At 39.1% G+C, this 16,277-nt stretch overlaps 1 protein-coding gene across 8 annotated transcripts in view; it reads right to left on the bottom strand.

Moving 5' to 3' along the window:
- Ppp2r3a (protein phosphatase 2 regulatory subunit B''alpha) overlaps window positions 1-13,032 on the bottom strand; it is a 184,016-nt gene extending 170,984 nt beyond the window's left edge. For 3 of the 8 annotated variants that reach the window (XM_021246462.2, XM_087186182.1, XM_087186184.1), the window contains exon 1: window positions 12,846-13,032. The gene's annotated coding sequence lies outside the window, so the exon portion shown is untranslated. The remainder of the gene's footprint in view (window positions 1-12,845) is intronic. The other 5 variants (XM_087186179.1, XM_087186181.1, XM_087186183.1 and 2 more) reach the window with 3 other exon arrangements.
- Window positions 13,033-16,277: the final 3,245 nt, after the last annotated feature.

The following is a 16,277-nucleotide window of genomic DNA, read 5'->3' as shown; positions in this document are numbered from 1 at the left end:
TAGCTGATGTGTAGAGTAGGTTGTAGGAAAGGTAGTACAGAGGAGGAAAAAGAGGTTATTACAGTAATCCAGGGGAGATACAATGGTGGTTTAGACAAAGTAGAAGCAGCAGAGATAGTGAGACTGACCCACTCTAGATACATTTTGAAGGAATCCTAACAGGATTTGCTGATAGACTTAGTATAGGACAAAAGAGAAAATACATCCATTTAGTTATAAATGACTCTAGTTTTTCGTTCTTTACAGCTTAGTACTCCATTTTATAAAAAAACCCACATCTTCTTTATCTAGTTTCCAATTGATGGGCACTTGGGCTGCTTCCAAGCTTTAGCTATTACAAACTGTGCTGCTATAAATATGGGTGCACATATATCGCTGTGGTATGATTCTTTTAATTCTTTGGGAAAGATACCCAGAAGGGGAATAGCTGGGTCAAATGGGACCTCTAGCCCTAGTTCTTTGAGGTATCTCCATACTGATTTCCACAGTGGTCACACCAGTCTACACTCCCATCAGCAATGGAGAAGGGTTCCTTTCTCTCCACACCCCCAGCAGTATTTGTTATTGATTTCTTGACAGAAGTCATTCTGGGGTGAGGTGGAATCTCAGTGTTGTTTTCATCTGCATCTCCTGAATGACCAGTGATGTTGAACATTTTTTCATATATTTGTTTGCTGCTTTTATTTCTTTGGGAAATGTCTGTTCATTTCAGATGCCCATTTTTGAATGGGGTCTTTGAATTTGGGGGGTCTGATTTTTTTCAATTCTTTGTATATTCTAGATAGTAGTCCTTTGTCTGATGTACAGCTGCTAAAATTTTTTTCCCACATTGTAGGTTGTCTCTTAGCTGTTAGTGGTTTCTCTTTCAGTGCAGAAGCTTTTTAATAAGATGAGATCCCAGTTGTTGATTCTTTCTGCTAGTTCCCGTGCTGCTGAGGTTTTGTTCATGAAGTCTTTTCCTATGCCAATGTCTTCCAGAGCTCAACCTAACTTATCTTCCAGCAAGTTTAGTGTTTCTGTTTTAATATTCAGATCTTTAATCCATTTCGATCTTAGTTTAGTGCATGGTGATAGGTATGGGTCTAGTTTTAATCTCTGCCAGGTTGAAATCCAGTTTTTCCAACACCATTTTTTCCAACAGCCTATTTAGGCTGTCTTTCCTCCAATGATGGAGGTTGGCACCTTTGTCAAAGATGAGGTGGCTGAGTATGTCTGGAGTTGTTTCTGTATCTTCTAATCTATTCCACTGATCCCCAGGTCTGTTCTTTTGCCAGTTACATGCTGTTTTTTATCACAGTAGCTTTGTAGTATAGTTTCAAGTTGTGGACAGTGATAGCCCCAGCCATGTCTCTGTTGCTTAGAATTGCTTTTGCTATTCTAGGTCTCTTCTGGTTCCAAATGAAGTTTTGGATTGTTTTCTCTAGTTCTGTGAAGTATATTGTTGGAATTTCAATTGGCATTGCATTGAATCTATATAGCAGTTTTGGAAGTATGGCCATTTTCATTATATTGGTTTTTCCTACCCAGGAACAAGGGATATCTTTCCATTTTCTTATATCCTCCTCAATCTTCTTTTTCAGAGTGCTGTAGTTTTCAGTGTAGAGGTCTTTTGCTTCCTTTGTTAGATTGATTCCTAGATATTTCATTTTTTGGGATGCTATTGTAAAAAGAATTGTTTCCCTAATTTCTCTTTCAGTGAGTTTGTTATTTGTGTCCAAAAAGGCAATTGTTTTTTGAGTGTTGACCTTGTATCCAGCTATTCTACTGAATCTGTCAATGAAGTCTAGAAGTCTTTTGGCGGAGTTTTTTGGGTTTTCTATGTAAAGTATCACATTGTCAGCAAATAATGACAGTTTAACTTCTTCCTTCCCTATCTTTATTCCTTTCTTTCTCTTTTCTAATTGCTGTGGCTAATGTTTCCAGAACTATATTGAACAGGAGTGGTAACAGTGGGCATCCTTGTCTTGTTCCTGATTTTAACATGAAAGTTTTCAGTTTTTGACCATTTAGTATGATGTTAGCTGTTGGTTTTTAATAGATAGCCTTAATCAGGTTGAGGTAGAGACCTTCTATTCCAATTTTCTGTATGGTTTTTATCATGAATGGGTGTTGGATTTTGTCAAATGCCTTTTCTGCATCTACTGAGATGATCATATGGTTTTTGTCCTTGGCTCTGTTTATACAGTGTATTACATTTATTGATTTACAAATGTTGAACCAACCTTGCATCCCTGGGATAAATCCAACTTGGTCAGGGTGTATGATCTTCTTGATGATCCTCTGTATTGTTTGCCAGTATCTTGTTGAGGATTTTTTCATCTATGTTCATTAGGGAGACTGGTCTGTAGTTCTCTTTTTGGGTTGTGTCCTTCCCTTGTTTTGGAATCAAAGTAACACTTGCTTCCAGGAATGAATTTGGAAGCCTTGCTTCCCTTTCAATTTCCTTGATGAGTTCAAAGAATAATGGTGATAATTCTTCTTTAAATGTCTTGAGGAATTCAGCAGGGAACCCATCAGGATCTGGGCTATCCTTTGTTGGTAAATTTTTATTACATTTTCAATTTCACTCATTGAAATTGGGGTATTTTGAATTTCTATAACTTCTTTTAACTTTGGCAATTTCATATGTATCTTGGAATCTGTCCATTTTTTTCTGTGTTTTCCATTTTATTAGCATACAGGTTCTCGAAGTAGGTATTGATGATCCTCTGGATTTCTGCTGGGTCTGTTGTGACTTCACCTTTTTCATTCTTAATTGCATGTATTTGTGCTTTTCTTTCCTCTTTTTGATAAGATTGGCTAAAGGTTTATCGATTTTATTTATTCTTTCAAAAAACCAACTCTTTGTGATTCATTAATTTTTTTGTATTGTTCTCTTAGTCTCCATTGCATTGATTTCTGCTCTGATCTTTATAATTTCCTCTCTTGTATGAGCTTTGGATTTGTTACACTGTTCTTTTTCTAGCAGCTTAAGGTTCTGCATTAGGTTATTTATCTGAGTTTTCTCTGTTTTCCTTATATGGGTGTTCACTGCTATGAATTTCCCATGTAGAACTGCTTTCATTGTGTCCCATAGATTCCTGTATGTTGCAGTGGCATTTTCATTTATTTGTAGAAATTGTTTAATTTCTTCTGTGACCCATTGGTTGTTCAAGAGGGTGTTATTCAGTTTCCATGTGTTTGTGGGGGTTTTGCTGTTTCTTATGTTATTGATCTCCAATTTTATTGCATTATGGTCTGATAAAATACAGGGGGTAACTTCAATTCTTTTACATTTACTAAGACATGACCTATGTGCTAGCATGTGGTCCATTCTGGAGAATGACGCGTGTGCAGCCGAAAATAATGTGTATTCCAATTTTGTGGGGTGGAACACTCTGTAAACATCTATTAAGTCCATTTGTTCAATAGCTTGGTTCAGTTCTAGAATTTCCTTGCTAACTTTTTGTCTAGATGATCTATCTATTTGTGACAGTGGGGTATTGAGGTCCCCCACTACAATTGTGTTAGTGTTTATTTGGTTTTTCATGTGTATTAATATTTATTTTGTATAGCTGGTGGCATTAATATTTGGCACATATATATTTAGGATTGTCATCTCTTCCTCTTGTATTGTTCCCTTCACAAGGATGTAATGACCATCTTTGTCTCTCTTAATTAGTTTTGGTCTGAAATCTACTTTGTCTGCAAATAAGATTGCTACCCCTGCTTTTTTCTGCGTTCCTGTGGCATGGAGAACTGTTTTCCATCCTTTTAGTTTCAGTCTATGAGTTTCTTTTTGAGTTAGGTGTGTTTCTTGTATACAGTATATTGTTGGATTTTGCTTCTTAATCCAAAAAATGGAGGTTTGACATTATGTTGTTCAGCACTCCAACCTTTAGTGGTCAAGAAGATGATGGGGAACTAGCAAAAAGACTGAGAAAAAAACTTCAATAGGTTAAATAAAATCCAGAGGATGCAGCAGTGCTCTGGAGGTCAAGAGGAGGAAGTATTGCAAACAGAGGAATAGTCAACAATGTAAGATGCTGCCTAAGGGTCAAACAATTGGAAGACTGGGAACTGATTCACTAGAGTTAGCAATATGAAGGCCAGTGATGTAAAGAGTGCTTCAGTGGGGAAAAAGGTTTGATTAGCATGGAATCAGGTGTAATTAGTGTGTAAAGAAACTAGGCATAGTGAGTTAGATAAGAGAAGAAAAGATTTAGAGAGGAAATGAAGGACTAAAAGATACAGTGCTTGGAATACAAGAGTCTAAACTTTTATCTTAAAGCATGCTATCTCCAGTATGTAATGCTATGCTTCACACATACTGATAACTCAATAAATATTTGTTCATTGACTGAAGTCACTAACCTTGAATTAGGAAGCAGTTTTCTGTAAGTTTAAAAGGTGTTAGAGTAAAATGTGAGGATTCTTTGTTCAGGAAGGAGAGACTGTTCTTTCCTTTTCTGTTATGCTCCAAAACTCTTTAGAACCATTACGTAACTAAAGTAAACATTCCTAAATTTCAGAGAAGCATCAATAGAGTTTGACAAATGTAAGATCTACAAGAATATACTTTGAATTCTAGATAGGTAGAATCTCTCCAACCACCTCTTTCATCTGGGATCCTTGTTCAATCTTAAAAATTCACATACAAAAGAATAGTTAGACCCTACCTCAAAAAAATTTAAAATGGTTTGAAGAGTTTTTTCAAATGGGATGGGGATCAAGAGATTGAAGAAGGGAAAAAGCAGGGGAGGAGAAGGGGATGAGAAAAGAATTAAGATGTGTTATCTACATGTACCAATTCCCTACAAAGGATGCAATCATTGTGTAATGCAAACATAATAATAAGAAATAAAAACTGTGAAAAAATAAAAGTGACAGTTAAGTTTGATTGTGTTGACCTAATTGGCTTGGGAACCACTAAGAGGACTGGTGAAGCACACTTCTGAGTATGTCTGTGTGGGTCAGGAAGGCATGACCTTTGGTACTCTTATTCAGTCCCTCTCCCCTTCTTCTCTGGGACTGTTCCTCTGCTCTGCTTCCTGGCCACCATGAACTACATATGACTGCTCTGCCATATTTCTGCCTTGGAGCCAGCCAACCATGGACTGAATCCCCTGAAAGTGTGAGTGAAATTAAACCTCTTCTCCTTTAAATTGTGGCTGTTAGGTATTGTGTTTCAGCAACGGGAAAGCTGACTAATACAATGGGCAATGGACTGAAATAGAAATTTCTCCAAACCCAAATGGCTTACAAACAAATGACAAGATGCTCAACATCATTAAGTTATCAGGGAACTACAAATCAAAACCACAATGAAATGTTATTCCATACTCATTAGGATGTGCTTGCTTTGGCAGCACATATACATACCCACTAAGATCTATGGCTATGACCAAAAAGCCAGAAAATAAGGAGTTAGTGAGGATGAGGAGAAACTAGAATTCTCAAATACTGCTGGTAGAAATGTAAAATGGTGCAGCTGCTATGGAAAAACTGTTTGGTGGTTCCTCAAAAACTTAAACACAGAGTTACCATTATGAGACAGCAGTTCCACTCCTATGTTTATACACAAATTAACTGAAAACAAATATTGAAGCAAAAACTTGTAAACAAATACTCTTAGCAAAAAGGTGCATATAACTCAAATGTCCATCTACTGATGAATAAACACAATGTGGCACTTATCCATACAGTGAAATATTATTCAAAGAAAGGAATGAAGTACTGATACGTGCAACAAAATTAATGCACCTAAGTAAACATTATGCTGAATGAAAGAAGCCAGAGACAAAAAAGGTTATATATGATTGTTTACATGAAATGTTTAGCAAAGGCAATTCCACAGAGATAGAAAGAAAACTGGTGGTTGCCAGAGGATAGGGGAATAAAGGGTGACTGTGTAATTGGTATAGGGTTTTCTTTTAGGGGTGATAAAAATGTGCTAAGATTAGATAGTGGTGATGACTGTACAACACTGAATATACTGAAAGTCACTGGTTAAAATGGTTAATTTCATCTGAACTAAAAAATGAGAAAAAGAAAAAAATGTCACATGCCTCACACTTTACAAACCTAGGTCTTGAATCCAAGAACTTATTCCAAACCCTCTGCTTGGTCATTCTGTCTTCACAAACCAAAGGATCTGTGAACCACATTGGCAATGGACTTTTCTCTTTATCCACCACTATTCAGACACAGTATCTAACCACAGTATTTATGATAGAATTTCCACTGCTGTCTAAGCACATACAAGTTTCTAAACAAATTTTTTTTCTTATAATGGACTGCATCTTGGACTACAAACCATCTTGGTGCAAGGTCTGCTATTCATGTCACAAAGTCATCTTTTATATATAAGTTAACCAGCATCCACCTAACTGATAAACCAATGACAGCTATGAGCACTAGTCCCTCACAAGATACTCTGGTTTGCAAAAAAGTTTAGTAATAGGGTTTATGTTTTCAACAAACATCATTCTCCATTAATAATCTTTGGAACTTTAACTCTTTTTTTAGTTCTTCTGGTAGACTACAACTCTTAGAAACATGAAACAAAACTGACCTTTAAAGCCTCTTCTGTAAGATTGCCAATGAGGCAGCAGTGGCTTAGAGACTGACTGATTATGGCCATTTCTATGATAACCTATTCTAGATAGTCACTCTTTGAGTCTTTATGGTAACAAAATTTATGCAAACCTTTTAGGAACCAAAGTCTGTTCAATGCTATCTTCTCTTTGAGCTCAATGAGGGTATACACCTTCAATTTATGTCCATACCCTTCAGTCATCATCAATGATAAAGATTTCAAAGTATGAGAAATTTTGCATGCACGCAACTAGAAAAATAAAACTGTAATATCAAGTTAATTGGAAGAAACATGGCTGCAAAAACTCTCCTGGGAATCCAACAGTTAGATACACATTTCCTAATACAGCCAAGTACTCCATTTCAACATGCCAACAATCTGGTCTTTGTTCATCAGTTCAATGGGAGGATGTCAGGGTGACTGAAGCCCAGAACACTGCTGACCTTTTGGAGCTCTATGGTTCTGCAGATAACTAAGAGATTTAGAAGCTAATCACTAATATCAGCTTTTTAGAAGTCTCAAGGGTCCTGGCAAAATATTTCCTCAGTAAAAAGCAAAAAAAATTCTAAAACAAATATAAGCAAGACCCCTCTAATATGTGGTAAAGGGGTAATCAGGGACAACTGAGCTACTTCTTTGAAAAGACAGAAGTGTTCGTGTAACCAACAGAGTGAGCATTTACCATACAGACATATAAGACACAAATCTCTCCCTTACCACTCTACCTTTTAGGACAAACTTCCCCAAAAAACTTTTGAACTGGGCTAGTAGGACATAGCTCCATGGCAGAGTACTTGTCTAGCAATGTGGGGAGCCCCATGTTAAATCCCCAGCACCAGAAAAAGGGAAAGAAAGATTTTTTTCAAACATTCACCATTCCCAATTTCTTATACACAAGAAATGGGATGAGTAAAGAATTAAGAATCTCATGCTCACTGTTTTATGTTTTTTTTTTTTTTTTTTTTTTTTTTTTTGGTTTTTTGAGGCAGGGTCTCCCTTTGTAGTTCAGGGTGGCCCTGAACTCACTATGTAGCCCAGGCTGGCCTTGAACTCTCGGTGATCCTCCTGCCTCAGCCTCCCGAGTGCTGGGATTACAGGCATGTGCCACCATGGCCTGCATCACGCTCACTTTAATCTGGTTTCTACCTCTTCCAATCTAGAATGGTTCCTACTGAGATTGAAGATCACATTTTGCTAAATTCAACAGATTATTTTTGGTCCATGTCTTTACATGATGACTCTTCTTTTCGAAACAAACTTTTTCCCTTGTTTATGACATACCTTAAATTAGAATTAGATTTCCTTCAAGTACCTCATCCCCTTCCTGGGCTACCTTCCTCTAACAAACTAGGCCCAACTGCTCTTTTCTTGTTAATTTTCGTCAGTAGTTCTTCATCCCATTGCTCAGCAGAATCACCTGAGGAGTGCTTAAAAATCCAGGACTACAATTCAAGCCAAGTAAATAGAAATTTTCTTAGATGGACTCCAGCATTAGCACTTTTCAATTATCCAGTGATTCCAATGTGCACAACCAAAATCACTGTTCTATACTCTCCCTTGAGACTATACACTCAAAAGCCTATGCAATCAATGAAGTAAATGAGCAAAACAGGCCTGGCATACATTTTAGGGAGTGGCAGGCTCTGTGAAGATTTAAAGAACAGCTACATGAGGATCAGTTGTGACTTAGCTTTTATCATTGCTGCCATTTGGAAAGCCAGCATAGTCATTCCATATGCTTTCTTTTTTACAGAGGAGCCCCAAATCGATTTTCATGGGAAATCTTTAGATTTTAAAATATTGGCAAGTAATTAAACAACAAAACAATCACATGTGAAAAATAAAAACCATCTGTGAGCCAGGTTCTGTGGTTGGCAACCTCTGTCCTTGGTAATTTCACCCATACCCTTCGATTTAACCTAAAATTTGTGGTTCCAGTTCTGCCCTTTACAACACCTGTACTTGAAAAAATCTCAGCATTCCAGTGTGAACTGTGATTTAAATCTACCTTAAAACTGTCTTACAGGGTTCTCTATTTCAGGTAACAATTCTACCATTCACATAGAGTAATCTAGAACTTTGGGATTCATCCTATGAACTTGTTTCTCCCCTTTAGTCCTTATATGACATCAACCACCAAATCCTATCAATTATGTCTCATAAATATACCATATTTCCTAGGAAAAAGTCCTAGCCAGAAAAGAAGCTCTAGCTTGATTTTTCAGGATGTTTATAATATAAGCCCTACTCACAAAACAAGATCCAGTTAAGATCATCAACCAGATGGATGCATTTTAGTATATTCACTGGCCCACAGGAGAGATGTATTGAATTATAAAAGTAATATTAATATACAATTAAATAATATTGAAATTAATTCTTAAAGTAAAACGATAATATGAATTATAATTAAGTATTTGTAAATACCCAACCAGGCACCTTTGGATGAGATGTAAATGCCTATATAAACAGGCAAATTCCAGACTTATTGCCAAATGATCAACTGGAATACCAATGCAACTCACAAGTAATATGTGCACTTGATAACAAATGGATGTGGTTGTGTCTAACACGAATCTTCATAATTCAATACGTCCTGTGTTGTAACTATGAACTACGAGTAGGCTACACGGACAAGAAGTAATCACTTAAGGAGAGCTCTACTGCTGGTGAGTTTGGAGCCAATGGTTCTATAGGAAATGGGTGTCGAGGGAAATGCAGTCCAGAATTTCAGGTTTGGAGAGCTATGACAATGTTCTAGAAGAAGACATGACTGTATCTGAATAAATTTAGATTTTGGTACATGAATATAGACTTTTGTGCACGAACAAATGAATGTGATTATTGTACATTAATAAATGTAAATTGTTATACATGAAAAAATAAGACATTCCCTGAAAATAAGCCCTATTGTGTCTTTTAGAGTAAGAATTAACATAAGACCCAGTCTTACTTTCAGGGAAATACAGCATCTGGTGTATACATGTATGTCTTTCTAGCTATACTGCTACCACTGTAGTCCCAGTATCATCTTTTTTCTCCTAGCTACCAACAGTAACCTTAATTAGGGTCAGTTGTCTCCCACATTCAGTCTTGTTTCCCTCTAAAGTTTAGAATCATTTTCTAAACCATTGTCTCCTACATGATCAGAATCTTAAAACATAAGTTTTTGCAAATACAAACATTATATAAAAATATACATGTATACAAATATGTATATATATGTATTTGACCCAACAGTCCCACTTCTAGCAATTTATCCTGCAAATATATTCATATACATGTGAAATGGCATATCCATAATACTGTTTATAATAAATTGGAAATAATCTAAATGTCCATTACTAGGGGAGTGGTTAAATAATCTGTGATATATCCATACAGTGAAATACTAGTCATTTTAGAACAATAAGGAAAGTATTAAAATGGAAAGAGTCCCAAGACATTAAGAGAACTATACAGTCTGCAATCACTTGTGTAAACAGGAACAAAGAACAGTGAACCCTTGACTTATGAACTCGATCAGTTCCCGAGGACTGAAACTAGGTTAAATCTGGGAATACAGTAGTAAAAGTAACTGATGTGATGTCTGTGCTTCTGCACCCTATAGCCTAAAGGGGGTGACAGATGTGTACATACATGATTATAATTATGTTAAATTCTAGAAAGAAAGGCACAGGTTGCTTTGAGTACATAAAACAAGGAATCTGATCTATTTGGAAACTATGGATAGTGTCCTTGGGGAAGTGACTTTAGGTAGATTCTAAAGGATAAAAAGGAGGCTTACTACATGAAGCTTAGGGAGACAGTATTCCAGACAAAAGGAACAGGTGTGAAGGCCCTTAAGAAAAAGGGAACAGCCTTTTCTGGGAACCCAGAAGCCACTATGGCTGTAGCAAGGAGTGTGATGGGGTCAGGATGATGCAAAATGAAGCTGGTAAAGTAGGCAGAGGCTATCCACTGTCAATCATTCTCAGTGCAGCCTGCTCATCAGAATCACTGGAGATTTAACCTAGCATCCAGCTGGCAAAGTAAGACTTCAGAGGTTTGTTAAGTGACTGCTCTTGCCCTCAAGTTTAGTATAGAAGAAATCAACACATAAGCAAATGAGGACAATACAATGTTACTGTTAAGAGAGAGGTTTGGAATGATGATTATCAACTGAGGATGAATCTGTTCCTCTCTCAGGACATTTGAAAATGTCTGGAGGCATTTTCAGACGGTCACAACTACATAAAGTACTACTAGTATCGAGTAAGTAGCTAGGGGTCAGGAATGCAGCTAAACATCCTATACTGCACAAACAGCCTTCCACAATAAAGAATGTCAATAGTACCATGGGTGAGAAACTTTAATTTAGAGAATGGTAATATTCAAAAGGTGGTTAATTCTACTCCCATAACTTGTGGGTTCTTGTTGTTTTTCGTTTGGGGGGTGGTGGTGAAGATGTCAAGAAAAGGCTGAGGAAATAAAGTTTCAGCTGCACATTGACAGATGGCAGGGCCCAGATTAGTAAGGACTATGTCAGAAACAGTGAGGAGTCTAGTTAAAAGTGTAAAAGCAATGCTAAGGTTTGAATAGGAACCCCCTTCAAGTACTTGATACTCCAAAATTACCCATCTCCTTTATTCCTTTCTTGCTCAAACAAAACAGCTACTCTCTCAAAACAGCTGGTTTCAGCTACACGTCAAGGTCGAATTAATTGACAAAGATAATGTCAGATAGCCCCTTCACTTGCCAGAAAGTTAAGCTTCATTGTAAAACATTCGAACATTCATGACAGCAAATAAGTCGTTAACTCCTTAATATTTAGGTTGATAGTGGATAAAGCTGGGGGGTTTTTTGTTGTTTTTTTAACTCAATAGCCAGAATGGGCCTGGAAAAGACTTCTCCAAAGCTTTTCATTTAAAAAAAAAAAGTTTTGTTTTTCTGTCCTCGATTTCTGAACTCCCTGATTATATAAAAGATCCACTTTTTTTTTTTGTTTTGCACAAGTATCTGGTGGTATAAATTCTTCTGGCTGAAACAGGACACCCATTTGGATTCAGTAACTGTGAATAAATTGTATAAATTAGGTTTCATCTATAGTTTTTAAAAGGCTTTCAGTATTAGTCATGAAGGCTACTGAAAGAAATTGAGTTACTTTTTAATGGTATCACTAAGAAAAAAGCCCAGTGTTTTAATACAACACAAGCTCACTGCCTGCTGAGCTGGGCGCCCATGTTCTGACCTAGTATGGCAATTCTTAACGTTTGGCGCTGGGTGCTCTATTTACAAGAAACTGAGGCCTGACACTAAGGAAGAACAAAGAAAAATGCCTGGCACCAAAGGTGCGGGGGATGTTTTGTACATAAGTGAAGATTTGAGGAGGAACACTTCCTCAGATTTTGAAAGGCAATATAAATTACTTTTCTGTTTACATGTTAAAAATTTATTTCGTGTTTTCAGACCATTTCCTAATAAGAAAATACCTTATAATTCACAAACAGCAATCTGTCTCCCCCTATATTTACTGATCATTAAGCGGGATAAAACTTCCTCGGGCTTTACCAGGATGAGAGGAATGGAAATAATGTGAGCACAGCAGAGTTCAGAAGCAACATCAACTCCAGGCACGGCCAGCTGGTTTCCATCGAGAGTTCCCAGGAGAACGTCCCTCCGAGCTGCGGCCGGGCTGGCGCTGCAGCGAGACCCCAGCCCCGGGCGCTGGAGCGCAGGCAGAGGCGTAGTCAGCCCGGCCTCCATTACCTTTGTCTCAGGTACCCCGCTCCCAGCAACTCTGGGCTCCCGCCCGCAGCCCCCAGCTGGTGACACATCCTTCTTTGGCCAACTCGGGCCAAGGTTGGGCAGGGGGCGGGGAAGGAAAAAGAGCCTCATCGCCTACAGACGTGACTCTCAGTTCTTCCAGGACGTTGGTATTTGCTTCTCTGCCAAGCTTTCTGGTTCACAAGTTCCCGAGGACTATGTGGGGAAACAAGCCCGGGCGCCCGGCCTCCTCCTCGTCCTCCGCGGACGCTCGGGGCAGGCATTTTCCAGGCTCTCGGGCCCAAGACCCAGGAGGCAAGCAGAGGCGGCCGCTCCCCCCCCCGACTCCCCGCTCCCCCAGCCCGGCCAGCTCCGGGGCCCCTCCAGCTACGCCGGTCCCCGCCCCCGGCCCGCCCCGCCCCGGCCTCTGCGCACCGCCCCCCCCTCCCGCCTCACCACCCCCTCAGGCCGGGGCAAGGGCGCTCGGAGCTGCAGGCCGCGCGGTGGGCATTCCCGCGCCTACCTCAGTAACCGTGGCTTCTCCTCACCTAGCAGGCCACACACACCACCAAGATTCCCCGCGGCGCGAAGTCCGGGTTGCGAACGCCCCGCGTGAGGAGCGGAGGTCCGAGCGCGCCCCGCCTGCCGCCTTCTCGACCCCACCCTCCGCGAAGGGCTGTGCGCCCCGTCCCGGCCTCGAGCAAGGCCCCGCCCCTCCCGCCGCTCCGCCCCTCCCGCCGGCCTCGTCTGGAAGGGGTCCGCCAGGGGTGCAGCGAGAGCCGCGCCGGGTCGCAGCCCTTGTGCTCTCCCCTAGTGCGGGCCGCAGGCAAGCAATACCTAAAGGTTCCTGCTGTTTGGAGGAGAGTTACTGTTAGTGTTCTAGTGCTTGGTTGTTTGACCCTTTTCGGAGGCCACATAGCCCCATTGAAGGCAGGCCTCGCCCTGACGGGACACTCTGGATCCAACCGCTGTGGCCGCACCTGCACCAACCACACTGTGTACAGCCCAAGAAGCTGCATGCATTTTGAAAGAAGAGATTTAAAAAATACTCATCGTTAAATAATACCCCAATACAGAAAGGTATGTAAAACTAATGCCCAGCTTACTGAATTATTCTCTCACGCACCCTTATAACCACTCCCCAAATTTCACACCAAGTAAAATTGGCCTAAAACAAAATCTTACCAATGGACAGGAGAATGCAGCCACAGAGAGCTTCCCAAAATTGCCGTCTTAGTAACTTTCTCACAAAGTCAAAGCCCACCTGCCCACAATCATGCCCTCTCCAATAATATATTTGTAAAATGGAAATCTCCCCGGATTTAGTAATTCCCAATACAATGTGTTTTTGTGAAATTTTTAACTAAAAAGATAAATCAATAAATATGTAAGCATACAAATAAGTTAATCAGGAGATTGAATAGCAGGAGTAAGGTGCACCTAGGGTTAAGGGATGGCAGGTACATGAACACTTAAAAGTACCCAAGGACTAGGTGGGCTCTGAGGACATGTGGTGTGATCAAAAAATACACTGAATGTTAAATTTTTAAAAACTTTATTACAGTAAAACTCACATTGCCATTACCTCCCTCAAAATACTCCCCCTTGCTTTAAACACACCGATCCTATTGCTCTTGCTACTTTCTGAAGTAGTTCTGGAAGTCCTCTTTCATGAGCATGTGTGCTGTTATGGCTGCCTCAGTGTCCTGAATGGATTCAAAATGTTTAACTTCCATGGTCATTTGACTTTGAGGAAGAGCTAGAAGTCACATAGTGCTAGGTCTGGTGAATAGGGGATGAGGACACACTGTAATGTTTTTACATGTCTTTCTGCTTTTCTGTTGGATGGCACTCAGCAGCAGCATTCACCATATATTTTTTATCACACCTAAGAAAAAATAATCATGAAAGAGGACTTTCAGAACTGCTTAAGAAAGTGGCAAGAAGGATGGTATAAGTTTTTCTGAAGTGAGAGTATTTTTTGGTTTGTTTTATTTTTTTGAGACAGGGTCCCACTATCTAGTTCAGGCTGGACTACATGAACTCACTATGTAGCACAGGCTGGCTGAACTCGCAGAGATCCTGCTGCCTCAGCCTCCTGAGTGCTGGGATTACAAGTGTGGACCATCATGCTTCTCAACTCTGTTATGCTCACACTATTTCAATTCCTCCCACTCTGGTAAAGCCTAAAGCAATGTGAGGGTATTTTGAGGGAAGTTAGGCAATGTGTCTTTTACTATAATAAATTGAAAAAATTTAAATATGCACCATAGATAAAATTCTTGAAAACAAAGGCATAAGTGAGGCCTTTATGAATAGAACTCCAACAGCACAAGAAATAATACAAAGGATCAACAAATGGGATCTTATTAAATTAAAAAGCTTCTACACAGAAAAAGAAATAACCAAGAGTGAAGAGACAACCAGTAGAATGGGAAAATTTTTTCCCAGTTATTCCTTGGACAAAGAACTAACCTCTGGAATATATAAAGAACTAAAAAAAAATTACCTTCCCCAAATAAAAAGACCCAATCAAAAATTGGGCAACTGAAATGAATAGACATTTCTCAGAAAAAATACAAATGGCCAATGAATACATGAAAAAATGTTCAAAATCGCTGGCCGTTGGAGAAATGCAAATTAAAACAACATTAAATTATCATCTTACTCCAGAAAGAAAGGCTATTATCAAGAAATCAAAAATGACAAATGCTGATTAGGATGTGAGGAAAAAGGAACTCCTTTATATTGCTGGTGGGAATGCAAGCTAGTACAACCACTACAGAAATCAGCGTGGCAATTCCTCAAAAATCTAAAAACATAGAAATTCCATTTGACCCAGTTATTCGCCTTCTAGGTATCTTCCTGAAAGAGTTAAAGTCAACATATTACAGTGATACATACATACCTATGTTATAGCAACACAATTTATAATAGCTAAATCTTGGAAATGGCCTACATGCCTATGAACAGATGAATGGATAAAGGAAATCTGTTTTGGTACTGGGGATGGAACTTAGGACCTTGTGTTTGCGAGGCAAGCATGGTGCCACTGAGCTAAATTCCCGGCCCCAGGAAATCTGGTTTTTATACAGAATGAAGTACTACTCTACCATAAAGATAAACTTGAGGCATTCGTAGATAAATGGATGCAATTTGAAACCATAATATTGACTGAGAATAAGTCAGACATGCAAGCTTAAATATTGCATGGTTTCTCTTACACGATAAACTCAATTTATATATGGGGGGAGAGGGAGAGAGAGAGAAGTGCATTGTGAAAGATAGGTAAATAAGAAATAGAGAGATCTTTTTAAATGGATGGAGAAACAAGAGATGGAGGGAAGGGGGAGGGAGAAGAGGGAAAGGGGATGGAAAAAAAGAATTAAGGGGGAAAAATTATGAAAATAGAGCTTTTGAGTGGAAAGGGCACCAAGAATTGGAAGACGCAGGGAAGGAGAAGAAGGTTAGGGGATGACAAAAAAAAGAGAGGAAAAAAAGAATTAAGATGTATTATGTACATGTACCAACTCCCTATGATAATTGCCATCGTTATATATCGCAAACATGTACAAATAAAAAAACACAGTTGGTTAAGGAGAAAAGAGTTCACCATATATTTCAATCACACCTTGTAGGTTCCCAGCTTCTGTGCTGTCCTTCTGTCTCTGCTTCTAGCACCAGGCACACCCCAGGTACCATATTTGTATACATACATATACATACATGTGTATATGTGGTGCCAGGAAAGAAAACTATATAAAATTGCCTCAAACAGGCTTTACTCTCTGAACAATTTCAGCCAAATTCAGTCCTTCCAATAGCTAAAATGATGGGGTCTGTGAGATGCCTTGGAAAGAAAGAAACTGTTGTATTTCAATTTACACTATTTTTCCATTCTAAAAGCCCTTTCATGTACATGTGACATCTTATTTGAGACTGAGAGCAATCCTAT

The sequence above is a fragment of the Heterocephalus glaber genome, unplaced genomic scaffold (genome assembly GCF_053883595.1).
Source record: "Heterocephalus glaber isolate CG9 unplaced genomic scaffold, H.glaber_assembly_v1.0 deba00001504, whole genome shotgun sequence".
Classification (NCBI taxonomy): Eukaryota; Metazoa; Chordata; class Mammalia; order Rodentia; family Bathyergidae; genus Heterocephalus; species Heterocephalus glaber.
The sequence above is the reverse complement of the archived record's forward strand: the minus strand, read 5'-3'. Positions and strand labels throughout refer to the sequence as shown.